Source organism: Bos javanicus, chromosome 6 (genome assembly GCF_032452875.1).
Source record: "Bos javanicus breed banteng chromosome 6, ARS-OSU_banteng_1.0, whole genome shotgun sequence".
NCBI classification, from domain to species: Eukaryota; Metazoa; Chordata; class Mammalia; order Artiodactyla; family Bovidae; genus Bos; species Bos javanicus.
In genome coordinates, this window is record NC_083873.1 from 44,191,924 (window position 1) to 44,215,329 (window position 23,406).

General features: G+C 41.5%; 1 protein-coding gene across 3 annotated transcripts in view; it reads right to left on the minus strand.

Moving 5' to 3' along the window:
- The window catches only part of PPARGC1A (PPARG coactivator 1 alpha), a 718,583-nt gene that overhangs the window by 515,332 nt on the left and 179,845 nt on the right, over positions 1-23,406 (minus strand). The window contains exon 1 of one of the 3 annotated variants that reach the window (XM_061419797.1): positions 10,585-10,718. The exons of the other annotated variants lie outside the window; for them this stretch is intronic. The gene's annotated coding sequence lies outside the window, so the exon portion shown is untranslated. Of the gene's footprint in view, positions 1-10,584; positions 10,719-23,406 lie in introns of those variants that run through there. 3 annotated transcript variants of the gene reach the window in all.

The following is a 23,406-nucleotide window of genomic DNA, read 5'->3' on the forward strand; positions in this document are numbered from 1 at the left end:
ACGAGGCCGAGGCCACCGTCACCCCTCCCTTCCAACCAACTCAGCTTTCGGCAATACTAAATTCCAAAGCTCACAGACGTGTTTAATTTTAAAATCTTAAATTGCGTACCGTGCCTGGTAGGAAAATCTATCCCAAAACTTGGGATATTTTTAGAATGGTCCACTTCAGTTTCTTCAAGTACTTTTTTCCCTGTTCAACCAGAAGATCCAAATAGTCCAGGTAACATCAGCCTCCTCTAAATACCTGAAACTGCATTCATCAACCACTTTTTAAAAATTGGATCTTACTTCAAAGCTGAATGACTTGATTACTCCCATAACAGCATACATTACACTGATTACGGGATTATTCACATGCCATTTCGAAGAGGCTGGGCAACATTTCTCCACGTCGCAACCACCAACAAACAGTGGTGAACATGGAAAATGGTATGCTAAGATTCCAATGCCCTCCATGTCCTGATACCATGATAAGAAGACTCTGCACTCTTTAAAAAAAAAAAAAAAAACTGATGCTTTTTAAAAGAGGGAGAGAGGAGGAGTTACTGGGTTGATCAAAAACTTCATTCAGGTTTTTCCATAAGGTGCTATGGAAAAGACCAAGCAAACTTTTTGGCCATCCTGATATTTTAATACAATACAGCTCAGAGAGAATAAAAGAAAAAAGCACCAAAAGAGCCCAAATATGAGGTTGTTTCCAAGATCTGACACACACCAGGTACTCAGTGAACAAACTGTGTCCCTCCCTATATTCTTTGCCCAAGTATACCCTGAGCACAGATTTTTATATCAATAATTTGCCAATAACATATTCATTGGCTCATTTTTTTTTCTGTCAGTCAAGTGCTGTGTTTTCAACCTGCTGGCAATTGATTCAGCTTCATCAATTCATAAGAATGGCTTGGGGTGAAAAGGGGGTGAAGAGGTGGAAGCTTTATAGCCATGATTCACTGCTAATCGATGATTAGCATTTTATGCTCAAGACAATAAAATTCATATTATTTCACATTTTAAAAGTTTCTGAAGGAACACATTAAAAGCTAAAATGAAAACAGGGCATCACAAGTTCAAATAAGCCATTAATTAGACAAAGAAGCATAATTCTACTGAACACTATTTTACTAGCTAATCAACGTGTCATTTTTTTTCTATTGGCATCTACTTACTGTCATATAATTTCCATAAGGGCACCATCTGTATTTATAAAAAGAATTATCTTTGTGGTGATCTTCCAATCTACAAACAATGATGATATTTAACTTTTCTTAAGGGATCAATTTTAGAATTGGGTTAAAGGATTTAGCAGTCTCTTTTTCATGATGAACCTTAAAAGGACTTATTCATACATATCTGTGACGTTATAAGCACTTGAAAAAAAGAAAAAACAACAAAAGGTACTTTTGATTGATTAAATGTACAGTTCTGGATCTTGCTATGTACATATTTTTAATCTAGCATTATCAGTCACTTCAGTCGCTCAGTCATGTCTGACTCTTTGTGATCCCATGGACTGCAGCATGCCAGGCTTTCCTGTATATTATCAACTCCTGGAGTTTGTTCAAACTCATGTCCATCGAGTCAGTGATGCCATCCAACCATCTCATCCTCTGTCATCCACTTCTCCCACTTTCAATCTTTCCCACCATCAGGGTCTTTTCCAATAAGTAAGTTCTTCACATCAGGTGGCCAAAGTATTGGAGTTTCAGCTTCAACATCAGCCTTCCAATAAATATTCAGGACTGATTCCCATTAGGATTGACTCGTTTGATCTCCTTGCAGTCCAAGGGATTCTCAAGAGTCTTCTCCAACACCACAGTTCAAAAGCATTAACTCCTCGGCACTCAGCTTTCATTTTAGTCCAACTCTCACATCCATACATGACTACTGAAAATACCATAGCTTTGACTAGATGGACCTTTGTCAGCAAAGTACTGTCTCTGTTTTTTAATATGCTGTCTAGGGTGGTCATAGCTTTTCTTCCAAAGAGCAAGCATCTTTTAATTTCATGACTGCTATCACCATCTGCAGTGATTTTGGAGCCCAAGAAAATAAAGTCTATCACTGTTTCCACTGTTTCCCCATCTATTTGCCATGAAGTGATGGGATTGGATGCCATAATCTTCAATTTTTGAATGTTGAGTTTTAAGCCAGCTTTTTCACTCTCCTCTTTCACTTTCATCAAAAGGCTCTTGAGCTCCTCCTCACTTTCTGCCATAAAGGTGGTGTCATCTGCATATCTGAGGTTATTGATATTTCTCCAAGAAATCTTGATTCCAGTTTGTGCTTCATCCAGCCCAGCATTTCACATGATGTACTCTACATAGAAGTTAAATAAGCAGGGTGACAATATACAGCCTTGATATACTCCTTTCCCAATTTAGAACCAGTCAGTTGTTCCATGTCTGGTTCTAACTGTTGCTTCTTGACCTGCATACAGATTTCACAGGAGGCAAGTAAAGTGGTCTGGTATTCCCATCTCTTGAAGTATTTTCCACAGTTTGTTGCAATCCACACAAAGGCTTTGGCATAGTCAATAAAGCAGAAGTAGGTGCTTTTCTGGAACTGTCTTGCTCTTTCAATGATCCAGCAGATGTTGGAAATTTGATCTCTGGATCCTCTGACTTTTCTAAATCCAGCCTGAACATCTGGAAGTTAATGGTTCACGTACTATTGAAGCCTGGCTTGGAGAATTTTGAGCATTACTTTGCTAGCGTGAGAGATGAGTGCAATTGTGCGGTAGTTTGAGCATTCTTTGGCATTGCCTTTCTTTGGGATTGGAATGAAAATGGACCTTTTCCATTCCTGGGGCCATTTCTGAGTTTTCAAAATTTGCTGGCATATTGAGTGCAGCACTTTCACAGCACCATCTTTTAGGATTTGAAATAGCTCAACTGGAATTCCATTACCTCCACTAGCTTTGTTTGTAGTGATGCTTCCTAAAGCCCACTTGACTTCACATCCCAGGATGTCTGGCTCTAGGGCAGTGATCACACTATCATGGTTATCTAGGTCATTAACATCTTTTTTGTACAGTTCTTCTGTGTATTATTGCCACCTCTTCTTAATATCTTGTTTCTGTTAGGTCCATACCATGTCTGTCTTTATTGTGTTCCTCTTTGCATGAAATGTTCCCTTAGTATCTCTAATTTTCTTGAAGTGATCTCTAGTCTTTCCCATTCTATTGTTTTCCTCTATATCTTTGCATTGATTGCTGAGGAAGGCTTTCTTATCTCTTCTTGCTATTCTTCGGAACTCTGCATTCAGATGGATATATCTTTCCTTCTCTCCTTTGCCTTTCACTTCTTGTCTTTTCTCAGCTATTTGTAAGGCCCCCTCAGACAATCATTTTACCTTTTGCATTTCTTTTTCTTGGGTTTGGTCTTGATCACTGCCTTCTGTACAACGTCACAAATCTTGTCAGTTCACCTTGAAAACTAACCTGCCCTTTCAAGCATTATAGGTCCTTACTATATAAAATCCAATAAAACAATCATAAACAAAATATTTTCTGTTTTCCATTTTGGCTGAAAGGGCAAGTTAATTTTCAAGGTGAACTGATTTGGTGTTCCATGCTCAGACAGAACCCTGTATCTACCAAGGTCACTGCTTTGAGCTGGATCAGCATCCAGCCAACTCACTCAGTTATGACACATGATCAGACTCTGCCGTGTCCAGTTCTTAATGCTAGCCTTGCAAGGGCAAGTCACTGGCTTAGAGATGGCCAAGGGAATGGCCAGTCAAGCTGGTGGGGATGAGCCAGCAAACCCCTCAACCCTGATGGACTAGAAACTCATAATAGAAGCCCTTCTGTTGGATACAGGTATCATAGATAAGACAAGAAAACATGGATGCAAGGAGAGATTTGTTTAAAGAGTTTCTATAGCTATCAAGCCACCTGGCTTCCCAGGTGGCTCAGTGGTAAAGAATCCTCCTGCAATGCAGGAGACCCAGGTTTGATCCCTGGGTCGGGAAGATCCCCTAGAGGAGGGCATGGTAACCCCTCCAGTATTCTTGCCTGGAGAATTCCATGGACAGAGGAGCCTGGCAGGCTACAATCCATAGGGTCGCAAAGAGTCAGACACAATTTAAGTGACTGAGCATGCACATGGCTATGAAGTAGGACCTCAGAGAGAAAAGTTTTTGGTTTTACAACGGTACATTACTTCAGCTTTGAGTCAATATAAAGAGCAAGATTCAGTTTCAGAGAATCAATCAAAGACAAAAGTCTCACTCTTGGTTAAGATGCAATTTTCTCCACTAATAATCAATTACTTTGTAAGTTTAATAAACAAGATTTAGAAGGATTATGATTAAAAATCTATAGGACATACTGAACAACAAAATAAAAAGACAAAACACAAACTAATACTTATACTTCATTGATTGATTCCTTAATTTGTTTGAGTTCATGGATTTCCACCAAATATCAAGGACTGTATTAAGTATCTGGCATAGTGAACAAACCTGGAGAAGGAAATGGCAACCACTCCAGTATTCCAGCCTGGAAAATCCCATTCACAGAGGAGCTACAGTCCATAGGGCCACAAAGAGTAGGATGCTCCTGAGCACGTGCATGCACAGCAAAGTATAGTGAAAAAATAGACACAGTCTCTGCCCTATCGGAGCTCACTGTCTTTTTTAAAAAGTATGTGTGAATGAGTAACTGAGTGGAAATTCACCAATCATATTAGTGATTTAATTAAGATATGTAACTACTCCATTTCCTCTCTCTAATATAGTTTTATTGTTTTTAAAATCTGAAACATTTCTTTTAAATAATTTGCCTATGTCCTTCATTGCAGGTCCATTCTTTACCAGCTGAGCCACAAGGGAAGCCCAAGAATACTGGAGTGGGCAGCCAGTATTTCCTGGGTCAGGAAGATCTGCTGGAGAAGGGATAGGCTACCCACTCCAGTATTCTTGGGCTTCCCTTATGGCTCAACTGGTAAAGAATCCACCTGCAATGTGGGAGACCTGGGTTCAATCCCTGGGTTGGGAAGATTCCCTGGAAAAAGGAAAGGCTACCCACTCTAGTACTCTGACCTGGAGAATTCCATGGACTGTATAGTCCATGGGGTCTCAAAGATTCAGACACAACTGAGCAACTTTCACTTTGGGACTAGAAGTAATATTTCTGGATTGAGGGGGTGGTTTTTTGGGGGTTTTTTTTTTGAAATGTTCATTGAAATGTTGACTTTCAAAGAAACTTTGACCATTGAATATTTGAAATATGTTAATAAAATAGAGAATGTTTAGGAAAATGTAACAAAACAAACAAACAAACATATTCAGGAGTGGAAATGGTCTTCTTGGGTAAAGATAAGGAATTAGTCTCATTTCTCCCAAAAAATAACTTGACTATTATCTCTGCAGGGAACGAACATGTAAGAGAATGAATCTGGGGATCAAAACAGTTCTCTCTTCAAACCCTGGCTCTCCCATTGTGGGAGAGAAGCTCTCTACATCTCAGTTTCCTTATCCAAAAAAGAGGCATATCAGAAGAATTACATGATAAATGTAAATAGCTTAGCAGGGAATGGTTGATCTCTCTTAGCTGCCGTCATCATCACACGTCATCAGCAGCATCACAAAAAGAACTCAAGATCTATTGTAATAAAGGGTTTGTGGTAAGCACAAGGAAGCAGATAACCATCTAACCAGAGAAAACAGGAGCACTTAAGCCAGAAGTCCCTGATTCAAATCCTGGCTCTTCTCATGCTAACTTGTGCAAACTGGGATAAAACTTAAACTTCTGAGTTTCAGTTTCCCCAGCTCAAAAGTGGACCTAATAAAACTTAATTAATGAGATAATATATAAGGAAGGATCATATACACCACATACAACATCTCATTAAATACAAAATACTGCTAAGTTTACAGGAAAGCACATTCTAACAATAATCTTCCATAAAATGATCTCTTTTTTAACCACCCAGGTTAAAAAGCTTCCAAAAAGATCATGAACTTGAAATTCAGCTGCACCATTCACTAGATTAATAACATCTCTTAATTCTCTGGGCCCTGGTTTTTGGTCAGGAAAATAGCATATTCATTGTGAGGATTAGAAATTAGCTGTGTGAAGTGCCCAGCAGAGGGTCTGACACATCACACATGTTCATTGATAGGCAGTTTCCATCCCTCTCAGTTAAACTGCAATTCAGTACATCTCAGTTTTAGCATTTATATTTCCAAACTCTTTAAATGAAAAGCATTATAAATAACCTTTGGATGATCTTTAATTCTTTATGGTTTAGAGTGGAAAAAAAAATCTATAGAAACGTAAAATATCCAGGGTGTCAAATATACAGTATAATCACTTTATATGATCGCTGCTAATACAGTTCAATCTAAATTGCAGTCTCATATTTGACATAATTATACATAACCAAACACTAATAAAAATTGCTGCCTTATATTTCAAATTAGTAATTATGGTAGTAAACATTAACAACATGTCAGATATAAGATGGTGATTTGTTCTGAAATGTATTAGAAATCATTATACTGTATGATAATTTTAATTACAGTTGGGTAGCAAGAGAGCAGGCAGCGGTTAGGGCTTTAAGTGCATTATGGGAGCCAGCAGCTCTTCAATTCAGCCCTAGTTCTGACTTCCTTGGTTTGAGTTCAGGCAATGCACAATTCTTTCTCCACCTTTAAACAGTGAACTCAATTTCCTCTTCAGAATCCGTACTATCATGAGGTTTGGAGTCATTTTTCCAGGGTTTTAAAATCCTTAGTCTATCACTTTCTAGTCATATGAAGCTGATTGATGGGAATTTCTCTGTGCCTCTGTTTTCTCATCTTAAAAATGGAAAAAGTAATGATACCTAGCTCAGAGAGTGATAATAGCAGCCAAATTAGATCATTCTACTTGCAATGCTTAGCCTGGCACCTGGAAGACAGTGAGTCTTCAATATATTGTAGTGGTAGTTATCATTTTACATCAATATTCAGATCAATCGTTTTCTTAAACTACTTAATAGTGACCAAATAGCCTATGTAGAATAGAAATGTGTTGAATTATTAGCTTCTTTCTCCCAGGATGCTGTAATCTTCAAAATTTAGTCTTTTTCCTTTCCTCTCTCCTTCTATATTTTCTCCATTTCTTTTCACTCACTCCGTGAATCAATGGGAAGACCCCATTCTTTATATTTTCACTTCTCAGGAAGGTCTGGCTTTGGCTCATCCTTTCATGGCAACTATTTCCATGTTGGCCTTAACACTGACCTTTAAACAAAGCCATGGCCTCTAAACATGGTCCAGCACCCATCTCGTGCTCAAATAATGATGACGATGAAGAAACTGAGAAGATTCCATCCCCACAAGTAAGCATAAAAGCCACAAGTGTAAAAGACATAAGATTCCCACCTGTACCCATATTACAAGTTGACACACCGAAATTTGATCATTAGACTCTAATTTAGGAACTTAATGCCCCCCACCCTGTCTACAACCGCCCCAAACAGTGAAATTCATTATTCTAACATAAAAGCCATTTTTTAAATTTCAGAGTTACCTATTTCTACCACTTTTAAAGGTCTCTGGATTTATCCAATTTAAGAAAAAAATTTAAAAAGATCACACACACACAAAAGGTCTCCAAGATCTACACGAATTTTCATGGTCTCCTACAAAATGAGGGAGAACTCCCGGCATTATGATAAAGCACCTTGCCTGTCTACATTTCCATACTGTTTGAGGGAAAATATTCAGGGGAACAGACTGGACTGCTAATTAGAGAACTGTCTGAAACCACCATGAACCACATTTCCATCCGTGCAATAAGCAAAGACGCTTCATTAAAATCACTGTCCTCTGCAAGGGAAAGCTGTTTCAAGCGCAATAGATCTAATTCACAGGAGTGATCATGCAGACCCAGGTACAGTATTCGTTATTAACTTAAAAAGTATGCCAAATCAATTAAAAACCATTTTAAAGGGAAGGAATAAAATTTAGTTCTACCTAACTGCAGCTCAGCTCTAATTTATCTTCCAGCCACTTTCAAGGGATTTTACTTGGTTCTTAATCTAACATTCATTGGAAAGAGTAATTCTCATGAAATTACAATGGCATCTCTTGCATCATTTAATGCAAATGTTCCCATTCTTCGGAAATGGAGAGCAGCTTCTCCAATAAAGACTCCCTTCAAGGTGTAAAGTGGAAGAACTCTGGGATCTGCTTGAGAAGAATAAAACATCCCGTTTCAGAAACTGCTCGAATTTCAAACTCTGCCTGCATCCCTATGACAAAGTATACCCAAATATAGGTTATTCACAACATGTTTGTTATAAGGCAAGGCATATGAATTCCTGCCATGTTTTTCTTTACAAACATGTCAAGACTTGTGAGCCCTTAATGAAATGCAGCATTTTAGAGGCAAAAAAAGAAGTTACAAGATGCCAAAAACAAAAGACTCCTTTCTTGGGACTGGGACCTTCTTATGCTAATGACAGTTCTCATTACAGGAGACACTGCTGTTGTTCAGTCGCTAAATTGTGTCCAACTCTTTGCTACCCTGTGTGTGTCACCTCAAAACCAAACAGGGCTTTAGAGGTCATTGAGATAAACCACTTCAACTCACATATGAAGACACTGGGGCCTAAGACAGAACAAGATTCTTCCAAAATATCAGGGCTGGTGAGGGGCAGAGACTACTGGGCCAGGTCTGGACTGGCCACCCCACGGCTGCCTTCCACTAGTGCCATAGGGTTGACAAGACTTTAAAATAGACTTTGTGCTCCTGGGGCACTTTCATAAGTCCCATATGGTACCAGTCTTCTGGTATTCAGATAAAATTCCAAAAACTTGGAATTGAGTTTATCCCAGTAGGAAATGTTTAATCATAGTTGAAACTGATATTGGTCTTCCCAGTGGTAAAGAATAGTGGTAAAGAATTCACCTGCCAATGCAAGAAATGCCATTTTGATCCCTGGGTCAGGAAGATCCCCTGGAGTAGGAAATGGCAGCCCACTCCAGTATTCTTGTCTGGAAAATACCATGGACAGAGGCTAGTGAGCTATGGTCCACAGGGCTGCAAAGAGTCAGACATGACTGAGCATGGCACAGGACGCTGAAACTGAGCCCCCCTAAAATCGAGTTCCCCTGCTGAGTTTATGATTAACTTATATTTCCAAAACTTTATTCTCTTTCTTGTCCTACCCCCTGCTCCCTTTGGGAGTAGCAAAGAAAAGGGGAAACTGAAACACAGCAGGATCCACAGCAGGGCCCTTCCAGGTCCAAAAGCCCCTCTATATCCCCCATTTCTTGTTTGTAGAAAAATCTTTAGTCCCCCAGATCTTCCCTGAGTTCCAAAGAGCAGATTCAAAAGTTATTAATACTAATTTGGAAGTGAGGGATGCAGGAGCAAAGGAAAAGTAGTCAAGAAATAATAGTTCAGTGATAAAACAGAGTTCCAGCTCCTCCTCAAGGGATCTACATAACACTCTGAAACATAGCTTTCAGTTTTTCTGTAAGAAGTAAGACCCCGCCCTGGTGAAGGATGATGACTCTAAGTACGTAGACCTCAAAGTGGATGGAACCAGAAGGTTGAAGATTAAGATTCCCAAAATACCACCCTGTTACCTCACCACCAACCAATCAGAAGAAGATCATGCCCCCTGCAACCTCAACTCAAATAATACCTTTAAAAGCCTTTCCCTGCAAGCCATGGGAAATTTAGCTGCCCTTTCTCCTTGCTTGGAAGCTGCAGTAAATGCTGTAATTCCCTTCACTGTACCCTGGTGTCAGTAAATTAACTTTGCTACACAGTGGGCGAGCAGGCCCAAGTTCAGTTTGGTAACACTATAGAAGTTAGTTGGATTGATTTTACACTTGGCATTTTTTTTTTTAAACTAAGGCCCAGAAGTACAATCTTCCTCATTTGTTAGCTCTTTTTCTCCTTTTAGCACCACTGTTCACTAGTAAACAGAAGTCCCAAGCAGAAGATACCCACTTCCTCATCAATCCCCAACCCCAAGTCCAGGGCTTTCTGAAATGGTGAGAACACAGCTGTCTACCCTGGTTTTGATTTATGGCAGGGCTCAGCAAACTTCTATAAAGGGCCAAATCATGACTGTTTTAGGCTTTGCCGGCCATTTGGTCTTTATATGAACTACTCAAATAAGCCACCCTAGTGTAAAAGCAGTCACAGGTATTATGTAAGCAAATAAGCATGGCTGTGTTCTAATAAAACCCTATTTATCTACATTGAAATTGAATTTCATTTAACTTTCTTTTTCAGAAAAATTATTTATTTATTTATTGTTATTTTTGGCCACATCCTGTAGCATGTGGGATCCCAGTTTCCCGAACAGGGATCAAAGCCGCACCCCCAGGATTGGAAGGCAGAGTCTTAACCATTAGACCACCAGGGAAGTTCCTCAGATAACGTCCATGTGTCATGAAGCATTATTTATCTTTTTTATTTTTATTCAACCATTCAAAAAACAGGAAGGAGGCCAGATTTGTTTTGTCCCTACTGTAGTTTGCCAACCCCTGGTTTAGAGTTATGAAAGCACCCACTGCAAAGAAAACTTCCTTTTGCTGCCCAGACGCTCTCGATAATTCGCCATTGGCACTCACCTGGCTGATGACGTTTTCTATTAAACGTCCATGTTTTCCCGTTGGTATGTGACAGGTATGACTTCAGTAAGGTTATATCCCCGTTTTAGTAACTTCAGTTCTCACACAGTGTTCCTGAGTGGGGTATCTTCCTTGATGGGAAATATAATTGAAAAAACTAACTTGATCACCAACAAGAAGCTGTACGAAGAAGTTATGTCACATTATGATATCAGATTACAGAGGAACATCCAGCCATGGGACGGATGATATGTGTTTTACCACTTGATTTTTAACCTTCATATGTAAATACAATTTTAATTTAGGACAGAAACATTTCTGTTTCATCTACAGCCAATATTAGCACCAACAAATCAATCACTGAAATCATTATCAATCTTTTGTCTATACAATGAAGTAAGTAGGAACGTTCCATTTAAATACCTTTACACACAGCACAACTCCACTGGCATCAGCATATTACAAAAACCAATTTTCTTACATCAACTTCTATCTACTTCTAATTCTGTAGCATAGCTCTGGGGAGTTGCTACAAGGTCTGTGTAAACTGAAAATCTAAATAACATTATGACGCCTATTACAGAACTAATTTATAATCTAATACCCCAGTTGAATTTAATATCCTATTTATTTATTCAAGCAAAATATCTGGAAAAAATATGTCACATCATAATGTAGTTGTTATGAAAATGGAAAAATAAAACAGAATTTTAGAGACGGCATGATAATTGCTAGGGGCAGGTATGAGCAAGAATTTCAGAGCCCCTCACATGAAGGAGAGACAGAGACGGGAGCCCTTTAATAAATAGAATTTTTGCTTTATAATGCAATTATTGTCAAATTTAGTATTTTACATCAAATTTACAACTTTCAAATGTGATTCCTATTAATGTTATCTGCTCAGAGCTACTGCAGCATAAAACTGTTGGCCAACAGATGTCACCTCATCAACTGTCTTTAACAACTCCATTCCCATCCTGGATGGAAGAACCGAGTTTATGGCAGCGTTTACAAGCGCACGCTGCCAATACAGATGCACAAGTGACGCCCGTATATATAATACAAATAGGCTGATGGAAATAACTCTACGGAGGCTTCTGCAAATACTAAGTTTTGTGCTGATTTCTTTATCTTAAGATAAGTGGAAGGAAAGAATAAAGGAAAGAGGGAAAAGAAAGAGGGAGGGAGGAAGGGAGAGGGGGGGAAATAAGAGAAGAATGAAGGACAAAAGCAAAGAAGAGAAGGAGGATATTATGACATTGGAATAAGAAAAGTGATGGAAAGCACAAGTACAAAAACATTTTGTTGTTTATTCAGTCGCTCAGTCGTGTCGAACTCTGTGACCCCATGGGACTACAGCATGCCAAGCTTCCCTGTCCTTCACCATCTCCGGAAGCTTGCTCAAACTCATGTCCATTGGGTCAGTGATGCCATCCAACCATCTCGTCCTCTGTCATCCCCTTCTCCTCCTGCCCTCAATCTTTCCCAGAACAAAAACATGGCGTGGTGATAATTACATCCGACCACAGATGCTCCTAGCCATCAGATACTGGAATGACTTGATGAAAGTTTAGTGGGCTCCATAGTACACATACAGGAGAGCTCCTAAGATTCAGAGAAAGGGTGGCAGCACCGGAATCCCACAGTAAAGAAGGAAAATGCCTACTGCTTGCTTTTTCCTGAGATAGGAGCCACGGAGGCAGTGGAGGTAGCAGCCTGTGCTGGCTCCAGGCCCCAAAGTACACGTGCACCCAGGCGCACCCCCAAGCTCACATTGGTGACCCCCTTTCAGTCCTCACAAAAAAGCAGAAGACTCAGCCATCACACTGGAAGGTCTCCAACCTTGAGGTCCTTCAGCCCTTTTCCAAACCTGCATGTCTGGATTACAAGCCCTGCATTAGATCACCTGTATTTTTACTTCACTCCCCACACGACTGAGGCTCTTCAAAGTTTAGGAACCAGTGACCTCTATGACCATAGTTGAAAGGATCTGGGATTTGGAAGGACCATATTTGAATTATAGCAGTGCTCTCTCAATATCCTCGAATCTCATAATTAGCAATTCATTCGTTTGCCTTTTGAAGGTTTTCTGGTCTCCATGTATACTGAAAGCAACCTCAGACATACCGAGGAGAAGAAGGACCGTAAGCCCTGGTGCCAGATGGTGCCTTGGTTGGATACTTAGCCCTGCAGAAATTAAACAAAGCATCCCCAAATGGGCAAGAAAATACCCCATAAAAGGAGGATATCAACAATACAAGATCAGACACATGAACACACATGGGTTGTGTGACTGCGTATACCCTCTGAGCAAACTGCGTGGGTATCCAGGGTTGGGCATTCCAGCTTCATCTATTTCTGCTGGATACAGTCTGACATCAAAAGTAATTCACGTTCAGGTCCCTCATGTGTTCTAGGATGTACCCAGCTCCAAATGGGCCTTCCTCCACGGGCATCCATTTTCAACAGCACATGCATGGAGATTCTGGTGTGAGAATTATGCTCTCTCCTGACAGATGGGCCTCCTATGACGGTTTGCCTTCTCCAAATATAGATCTGGCCCCCTACTATTTCCCGAGCATCCCTCCTAGTGTGGATTCCGTCTCCCTCCTCCTCCTGCCACTAGTGTCAGCTCAGCAAGGCTGCCTGGGAACCACAAAGACCATCTCTTCCCCGAAACGCCCTACCTGCTCTTTGTGAAAGGAACACACGTGCAACAGGAACTCAGCTCAGCGTTCTATTGATTATCACCTATAAATCTCGCTGCTCATAAAAAGGCTCCATGAAAATACAATCCAGGGACATAAATCTCTCTAAGAGAGATGAAATCTGATGGGAAATAAAATTCCCTCATTTCATTTATTCCCGTGTTTAAAAGACTGACTTTCCAATCAGCTGGAAGCATTAACATGAGATGGTGGGGAATGGGGACAGAGCACAGGTGGGGATCAGACTGACAGGAGAGCAAACACTCGCTATGCCAACCCCTTGATATGTGCCACCAGAGAGTGACATCATCTCTGAGCCTCAGTTTTGTCATATCTACAATAAGTGGGATTAAACTCCCTTGCATGGCTGCTGTGAGACCAAGTTTGATAGACTATAAGTACCACACATACATGAGGCACTCAAGATGGTAGCTGTTACATGCAGTACATCTCCACCTTTAAAATTATTTTCAACACAAAAAAGAAAAAGATAATTAGTTACTGGCCCCCTCAAAATCCATGCTTTCTTCCCTAAGTCCAAGTGACGGTCCATAAGACAGTTTCATTCATTTAACTGACATTTTTTGACATTAATTGAGCATCACCTATGTATTAGGCTTTGACCTAGATCCTGGGACTTGTATAGGTTTGAGCTCCATTTTAAAAGGTGACAGGACCAACATTTAAGGTGACACACAAGGAGAAAACAGGTGGTGGGGAAAAGTCATAATTTTTTTTTGCAAAAATCCTTATACTGTACACAAGGCTCAATCTTGTGAGCCTTCATGAACTTTGAAGAGTGCATCTGTCCTCTCAGAAGCCTTCAGAGACCTCCAGCCCAGGTCCTCCCCTGGCTTCTCTTAGCTCCAGAGAGAGGGCCAGTCTCTGAATTTCCACATCGTGTTGCCGTTTTGATTCAATTAAGTGACAAATCCCTATGTTGTGAGCTTTAGAAGGACAGGGATAAAGCTGTGTGAACTTCTTGACTTCCTCCCTCACCAGCAGAGTGTCTGCACACAGTATTCACATTTCACCTCTGAGAGCTTCCCTGGTGGCTTGGTGGTAAAGAATCTGCCTGCCAATGTAGGAAACACTGGGCTTGATCCAGGAAGATCCCACATGCCACAGAGCAACTGAGCCCATGCGCCACAACTACTGAGCCTGTGCTCTAGAAGCCAGGAGCCACAACTACCGAACCCATGTGCCACAACTACTCAAGCCCTCAAGCCCTAGTGCCCAAGCTCTGCAACGAGAGAAGCCACCACAGTGAGAAGCCCAAGCACCGCAACTAGAGAGTAGCCCCTGTTCTCCGCAACTAGAGAAAGTCTGTGCAGCAATGAAGACTCAGCCCAGCCAAGAATAAATAAATAAAAACAAATTGCCTCTGCTTCCAGAGCAAACCTCTCCATCAACTCCCTCCCCTCTGTCACTCCTAGTGACCAGAAAGTCAGTCCCTGAGCTTAAGTGGCTGAATTCCAAATACATTTTCCCACCATCACAACCAAAAAGATGAATAGAAACTGTTTGTCCCTAGAACAAGAAGAAAAGCTTACAGGACTGAGAAAAATGATGGTGTTCATAGTCACTTCAACTGGCCAGCAAAATTTGCCACTGCCTTTCCCGTCTGATCTTGTGGGCCTTCCAACCCCAGACTTCCACGATCTGACCACAAGACAAACATCACATTCCGCCCTTTTCCTCTGTGCTTGAACAATAAAATGGTCTTTGGTTTGAGTGAGCCAAGAGCCTGTTGGTTTCACTGTTTTCTCTATAAATACAGTGTATAGTGCAAATGAACAAGAAGTCTTGAATCGACTAAACACTGGGCAAAGATCAAAGCAAGGTTGAGTGATTTCACACACATCTTGAGAAAGAAAAAATATGAATCTATGGAGTGATCCTTGTAATCCCATTCTTAGGTGTCATGGAAGGAAGTTTGAAGCTGGAGAAACAATGGAGGAACAAGATGATGGGGAAAGAAGTAACAGAGGGAGAAAAAAAAAAACCCTCCTTCTATCCTGTAGAGTGAGGCCAAGCATTTGTTATCGTTGTGTCTAGCTCTCTAAACCAAAAAAAGTAAAATCAAACAAACAAAGAATGCACCAGCCAGAAGCAGGCAGACTCTCCCGCCTTGATTCACACATGGTCTCCTCGCTCCCCACTCCCATCGCAGATGGTGGCAAAGCTCTGACACACGCGGCGCCCTCAGGCACTGAAACTTCCTCTGAGTCCCTCTGCAAGGGGGTTGGTAGGTCCCGCTCTCGGCTGCCATGGGGCAATCTCTGCCCCTACTCCCGCTCCACCGTCAAAATGGCACATTGTTAGAAATGTGCTCAGGACATGTGATTTGGGGCAGAGAGTTGTTTGAGTTCCCATATGCTTAAGGTACATAACTGGGCCACTGAGAAAAAGGAATTTAAGCATTCTAGAAAACAGCAGGAGAGCAAATTGGCCTTTCCCTCTGAGAGCTATTATTAGAGAGGCCCAGCCCAATTCAACCAGAAAGCCAATACCTACTCCGTTCATTCTTCCCCTGCAACAATGCCTCACACGTCCCGCCCCTCTCAAATAAGACACTCCTGATGCACGCCCGCCAGACACACATGTAATCTTTAATGCTGACCACTGGCTGGCAGCGATCAGTGGATGCACCGCTTCTCACAGAGCAACTTAACAGTCCTGAGTTTAATTTCACATAATACCGAGAACTCACAGAACGTGGCAGCACGTTTGATTTGTACTCGTGGAATTTGGCAACCAGCTTGCTCTTCGCTTTGTGTACCTGCTGAAGTCGCAGCTGCGACCTAAACTTTGTAAATAAATGCTAAACAAATGCCAAATAAAGAAACCAACTTCCCAGGAAGCAGAAAGGGCAGGAGATCACAGTTTTTGTTCTCAGAAATATGCTGTGACCTGCTTCAGAGCTGCATCCTGGCAGCTTGGGTGTGTCTCTGTTCTCCTGTGTCTGGAACGGTCTGTTATCTTGGAGAGAGGGGGTGGGGAGGAGGGCAGGGGGAAGAAGGAAGGGGGTGGGAGAAAGGGAGGAGAAGGAAAGAAGATCTGAAGGAGAGAGGAACAAAGAAAGGGAAGGAAGAAGTGGGGAGCCTTTCTTATTATTTGTCCCCAATTAATGAATAGAAAATGTTGGCTGGGAAGACAAAACACAGCCTTATTATTTCTTATAACACACATTTCTATGAAAATTAGGGATTCTATAGTCAGTGTTTTCAGTGGGCTTCATCTCCAATCAAACAATGAAAATTAATGAGAAAACAGGTTTCATTTCACTTCACCCTCAACTGTGCAGAGATGGATCCACCGCACACATGAAAACACCATTGCGTGAGCCTTCATATCCCACCCATGGCCTCACGGGCTAGGTTTCTCAACAGGAACTTTGCTGAAGGGGGTAAAGTTAATCACTCAGCACACTGGCATGTTGCAGTCTGCGTTCTCTTGGGCACAGGTAATGCACAACAGAATCAACTCACCAAAGATGGAGAAGCCCAGCATTTCTCATTGCAGATGAACATACACTTTATAAGTGGGCTGTCAGGCAGCCACCTCTATTTCCCTGACTATCTCAAAGGATACATCCATCCCAGATGCAAGATGAGGAACCAGAAGGAGGTGCAGGCATGATGTATGGACTAGATGTGACTTACAGTTCCTCTCTGCCTTTCAGACTGGCCATTGGTGACTCAGGCCAAGTAATTTGGGTGGCAGTGATGATCCTTAAAGCTAGCGTCTACTGAATACTTAAATGCCAGGCTCTGTGGATAGCACTTTGTGTGTCTTGTCTTCTCCCAATAAACCAGGAGTTGCATAAAGAGTTCTTATCTCTTTTTTTCCTCTTTTTTTTTCTTTTTCTCTTTGTTTTTCTTTTGGCTTGCCATTGTCCCCACCACATAATAATGACTAACACTTACAGAGCACTAACTAGGTGCCAGGCACTTTTCTAAAGGCAACAAATACAGAAGCTCTGAATCTTCACAACAACTCTATGAGGTATATACCCCTGTTATCCCCAGTTTTTTATAGATGCTCAGAGAACTTCAGTAACTTGTCTAAGTGTTGAAACTGGAATTAAAACACAGGTATTTTGTTTCCACAATCTATGCTTTTAACCTCTATGCTCTTGTAGGATATTTATTACACCAATAAATCTTATTCTGAATGAATGGAGGCTCTCATGTAAGCATTAATGCAATCTTAAGGGGGAAATATAACTACCCTTATGAACAAATTTGGCAGCTGAGACTCATAGAGCTTAAGTGACTTGTGTAAGGTAACACAGCTATTTGTGCAGAATGAGACTCAACTCAGGTCTTTCTGACTTGGAGGCCCATGATCTTGAAATGACAGTAGTATTTTAAACCATGTGAGAAGTGACCACGTGACCAAGTGACTCCCTATTCAATGTTTCCATTCAGTGACTCCATTTCCCCCATCTTATCAGTATCTATTTTTGTAAACAAAAAAAAATTGTTTATAATAAAGCAGATTTATCTTTCATGGGTCTGCCTGTGTTTTTTGTTTTCCCCAATAGGTTGTATAACAAAAATAAGACTGATATTTTAGGTGACAAGTGAGAAGTGGATCAGGCAGCTCTCTGATTTCAAGGGAGCCTGTCCACCAGAATTTGTCACCAGTGAGGACCTTATCTGTGTGGTTAACTAAGCAATGTCCCCACATCGGGCTCTGGATGTTGCTTACTCAGTATTGGAAAGACTTGATGTCAGGAATACAGAACCAAGTGATGTTGACGACACACCTTGACTAATCAAGGACCTCATCCTTCTCTCTCATCCAGGCACTTGTCTGGGAGGCAGGGGGCTCTTTCTGAGCCATGAAAAACCTTTACCTTCAATTCAGCACTTGCTCTGACCATTTGCTCCTAAATGACTGTTCTTCCATCTGATTATTTTTCTTCCATACACACCTGTCATCCAACTTTTCATTTTTTAAAAAGTTTTAAAAATTTATTACTCCTGAAGCGAGAACCTGAGAATGAGCCAGCGATTAACGGAATCATTTGACTGACCTTCAGGAGACCCAAACGGTGGGTGATTGATGAAATGGCTACAGGTTTAAGCAGAAGGTCAGCTTCAATAATACGGCTGTTACTTCCCATGGTCCTTACAGACCAGCTCAGTTGATGGCCTTCACTTCTCCTTTGCAACAATTTTAAGGCCAAGGCATTTGACTGACTCCACCACCCGCCACCCTCTTGTGAGGCTCATTATGTAGTAACAGAGATACCTGTTGGTATAGCTTCTGCAACAATCATGATATAACATCAAATATGATTGTCCTCAACTACCTGAGGGGTTCCAGGTGCTTTCCCACCATATCCAATCGACCTCGTGCAGGGGTCCTGCTAGGAGGTACCTGGATGGCAGTTCTTGCTGCATCATCTAACAAGTCCCACCATCCATCACTGCTTGTGCTAAGTTGCTTCAGTCATGTCCAACTCTTTGCAACCCTGTGGACTGTAGCCTTCTGGGCTCCTCTGTCCATGGGATTCTTCAGGCAAGAATGCTGGAGTGGGTTCCCATGCTCTTCTCCAAGGGATCTTCCTAACCCAGGGATCGAACCTTCATCTCTCACATCTCCAGCATTGGCAGGCGGGTTCTTTACCACTAGTGCCACCTGGGAACCCCTTGCCTAAAATGGGGGTCATAAAACCTACCTGCCTACCTTCAGATAATTAAAACATTAAAGTTCTCCTTTTATGAGAAACGTAATTAAAAAATGGTGCCAGGTACCACAACAGTAACACAACTTTGCTGTTTTCTGAGGTTTTGTTTTTTTACTTTTTTTTTTTTTTTAATGGAGTGTGCTGGATGTCTCTATAATTTTGTTCAGATGACTGCAGAACTTGGAAAAGCTGTTGCTGCTATTGATGTATAACATACTGCTATTGGTCTTTTTATATAAATAAATAAATCTATATATATATATATATACATATATATATATATAATTTGAATTTTTGGAAACTTTAGCTGTGCTGTCAACTTTGGAAAAAGTATCCCAGTTGTACCGTGTTGGGTTGGCATTGTACAGAAATTAACAGCCATATTGGTCTAGAAACGTTAAACATAATTTTTTCCATTTGTACAGGGGTAACACACTGTATTAAATATGTAAGGTCTTATCTACATGGGTTTGATTACAGAAACTAATAAAGTATTCTCTAAATAAAAAATAAATAAAGTTCTCCTTTTAGCTAGCAGCATTTGAACTTGAAAGAAGGAACAAAAGAAGGTCAAAGACTTCATTCACACTTTTTCTGGCAACCTCTAAGGGTTAATAATACTTAATCCTTAACCTCATCAACATGTAAGAACACACAAGATTTTCTATAGAAAGTAACCCAGTAAACACGACCTAACAACAACAAGAACCAAGAGACCATTGTATCACTTTGCCTGCATCATCTCAACGAGGCCTCAAGGGTTTCTCAGGAAATCAGGGCAGTGGATGGTTAGGAACAGAGCCCTGGATCAGACTACTCATGATGAAATCCCGGCTCTCCCACTGGCTGCTGTGTGACCTGAGGCAAGTACCCTAACCCTGCCTCAGCCTGGTACACATAGAATGGGTATAATGATTCTCAGCTCTTAAGACGGCTGTGAGGACTAAATGAGTCAATGCATATAGTGTTAGAACAGGTCTGGGCATGCTCAGGTAAGCACTGTGTATTATTACTGTCATTAATCCAGTTTTATAGATGAGGAAACTGAGACTCTGGGAGATAAATTAAATGACGTACTCAAAGCAGTGACTACTGAGTGGAAGCATGGGGACTGGAACCAGGCAGTTTAAAGCCCAAGTTCTTAACCGCTCCATTAGCTTCTTCATGGGGACAGTTTTCAGCTGTCAATTTCTGGACCCACAGCCTTCCTTATTAGCCTTGTGATATTACTCAAAGATGGACATTTAAAGGGGAAAAGACCACAAGGGCAGCCCAGAGCTATGACCAGAATGAAGGGAGGCACTTCCTGGTGTCTCGATCAGAAAGTCAGGGCTTCCCCAGAGAGCTCCAGACTTAGGGAGAGCTGTGCTCCATCTCCTCCATCCCTTTACAAAGAATGAGTAAAGTAAGTCAGACACAGAAGGAGAAATATCCTATGACATCCTTTATATGCCATATCTAAAAAGAAATGATACAAATGAACTTTTTTACAAAACAGAAACAGACTCAGAGAAGGAATTTATGGTTGCCGGAGGGGAGGGGAGGGGGTAAGAGATAGTTAGGGAGTTTGGGATCAACATGCACACACTGTTATATTTAAGATGGACAATCAACAAGGTCCTACTATATAGCACAGGGAATTCTGTTCAATGTTATGCGGTAGCCTGGATGGGAGAGGAGTTTAGGGGAGAATGGATACATATCTATGTATGGCTGAATCCCTTTGCTGTCCACCTAAACTATGACAACATTGTCAATCAGCTATATGCCAATACAAAATAAAAAGTTTTAAATAAAGAATGAGTGAACCCTCCCATTCTGTCCCTGCCTTGAAGCAGCATATGTCAAAATAGTTTTCACCCCTTAGAAATGAAAGAATAAAGTAACAAATCATCCACTGAGGTCAAGAGGGCATAATTAGTGTTGTGTGAAGCCCTCTCTATTAATGGGAACTTGCATTTGTAAGGTCAGTCTTAGGCAGAGGAGAAGAGTCTGATGCCTAAAGAGGGTGGCTTAGATGTCATAGGAAGATGCATCTTTCCCAAGAAATATTTACCCACTGATGTCCCCTATTCATGATTTATGTTGCTGCATTTAGCCTGTATCTATTCGGTCTTCCTCTTTCAAACTGCAAATATGTCTGTGATGTGTAAGAAATTAAATTCCTTATCCCAATACTGCCTGTGTTTCTCAGATCTCTTTTCCATGTGGTGAAATACACAAGCACATGGGTATTCTCCGGGAGGAATAAAATAGGGACAGGGGGCTCTGAAAAAGAGTCTGGGGGACATCAAGATTCTACCCAACAGAAGAAACCTGACTTGGCTTTTCATAAAAGAAAAGGAAACACGGTTTACTACACTAGGTACTTTCATGTACTTCTGATTATAGCATTGAGCCTCAGAGAGGTTTAATGACTTGGCCAAGACCATACTGCTAACAGAGGGCAGGGTTGAGATTTGAACACATTTATATCCAAATTCCATGATCCCACCCCTGTCCCCTCTGCCTCTCTATATTAACCTGCTCTTGCAACTCAGAAATGACTGTGGGTCTCTATTTCTAAACCAGAACTTGTGCTCAACCATTCCTTTTCGGGTCATATATTTACAAACTTTCCCCCTCATATGTATTCTTCATCTCCCCACCACTTCCAATGCAGTCATGGGGATAAAATATGTGATTTTGTTCCTCTCCATAATTTCCCCTCCAGAAGGCTATAGTCATAGTTTGAAGCAGCAGGGGTTGCACTGAAGCTTAAGGAAAAGCAAAACTATTAAACCACAGTCCATCCCTCTTCAACAACTCTGCCCAAACTTTCAGAGGAAACAATGATTCCTATTACAGCAGCAGCAGTCCCCTGAGAGTCAACTAGCAGCCAAGAACAAAATACCTAAGCCAACCATGCCTTCTCTCCCTCCTTACCAATTCCCTGCATGCGAGCATATCTCAGTGGGGAAATATCTGCTACAGAAAGGGAAGAGGTGAATGGGACATGTAATTGCCTAAGCAGTCAGTGCCCGGAGACCTAAATAGAGTTCTGGGCTCATTGCTTCACAGAAATGTTACCCAAAGCTACGGGCTTCTACTCACAAAGGGAAAGATGTGGAACTGTCTCTTCTTCCACATCTTTTTCTTTGTTTTGCTGATAGAGACCGCTTTCCAACATAGAAGCAAAAATGCCGAATATTTACTTTCCTAGCCTGCCTTACCTCTTGCCTGGAAAATCCCATGGACGGAGGAGCCTGGTGGGCTGCAGTCCATGGGGTCGCTAAGAGTCGGACACGACTGAGTGACTTCACTTTCACTTTTCACTTTCATGCATTGGAGAAGGAAATGGCAACCCACTCCAGTGTTCTTGCCTGGAGAATCCCAGGGTCAGAGGAGCCTGGTAGGAGGCTGTCTATGGGGTGGGACAGAGTCGGACACGACTGAAGCAACTTAGCAGCAGCAGCCTGCCTTACAACTTGGATATCATTGGTATGTATCTTAATCATGTCCATGGCGGAACCTAAGGGGAAAGTCATGTAAGTGGTTCCTGGGGGAAGTTTTCAACCCTAATAAAAAGAGATGCCAAAAAAGAAACTCTCTTCTTGCTTTTGGAATTGAGTATATGGGCTCCCCCAATAGCTCAGTGAGTAAAGAATCCACCTGCAATGCAGGAGACACAGGAGATTCAGGTTTGATCCCTGAGTTGGGAAGATCCCCTGGAGGAGAAAAATTGCAACCCACTCCAGTATTCTTGGCTGAAAAATCCCACAGACAGAGGAGCCTGGCAAGCTACAGTCCAAAGGGTCTCAAAGAGTCAGACAGGACTAAGTGACTACGCACACACACAGCACATATGATGCTTAGGTCTCCCATCTTAGGATCACCAAGGGAAAGCCCAGGGAAGAGCCGATACACAGAGAAAATCTGGGCCTGGATGATATTATTGCATCTATGATCCAATTCTGGAAACACCTTGCCTCCAGACTTCTTTTGTACCGGTTGCTATCGCTATTATAACGAATCTATTGCTGTGTAATGAATAGGCCTAAAGTTTAGCAACTTAAAATAACAAACATTATCTCACAACCACAGTGGGTCAGGAATCGAAGAGTGGCATAGGTGACTGAATCTGGCTTGGGGTCATGCACAGGCCATAGTCAAGGTGCTAGTCAGGGCTGAAGTCATTTCAAGGCTCAACTGGGGTAGAATCTTCTTCCAAACTCACTCATATGGCAGTTGGCAGGCCTCAGAAGATCAGATTTCCTTCAAGATCACTCATACAGGCCACACCACAGAGCTGCCTTACAACATGGCAGCTGACTTTTCCAGCAGAAGCAATCAAAGAGAAAGTGAGGGGAAGGACCCAATATGAAATGAAAGTGAAAGTCACCCAGTTGTGTCCAACTCTTTGTGACCCCATGG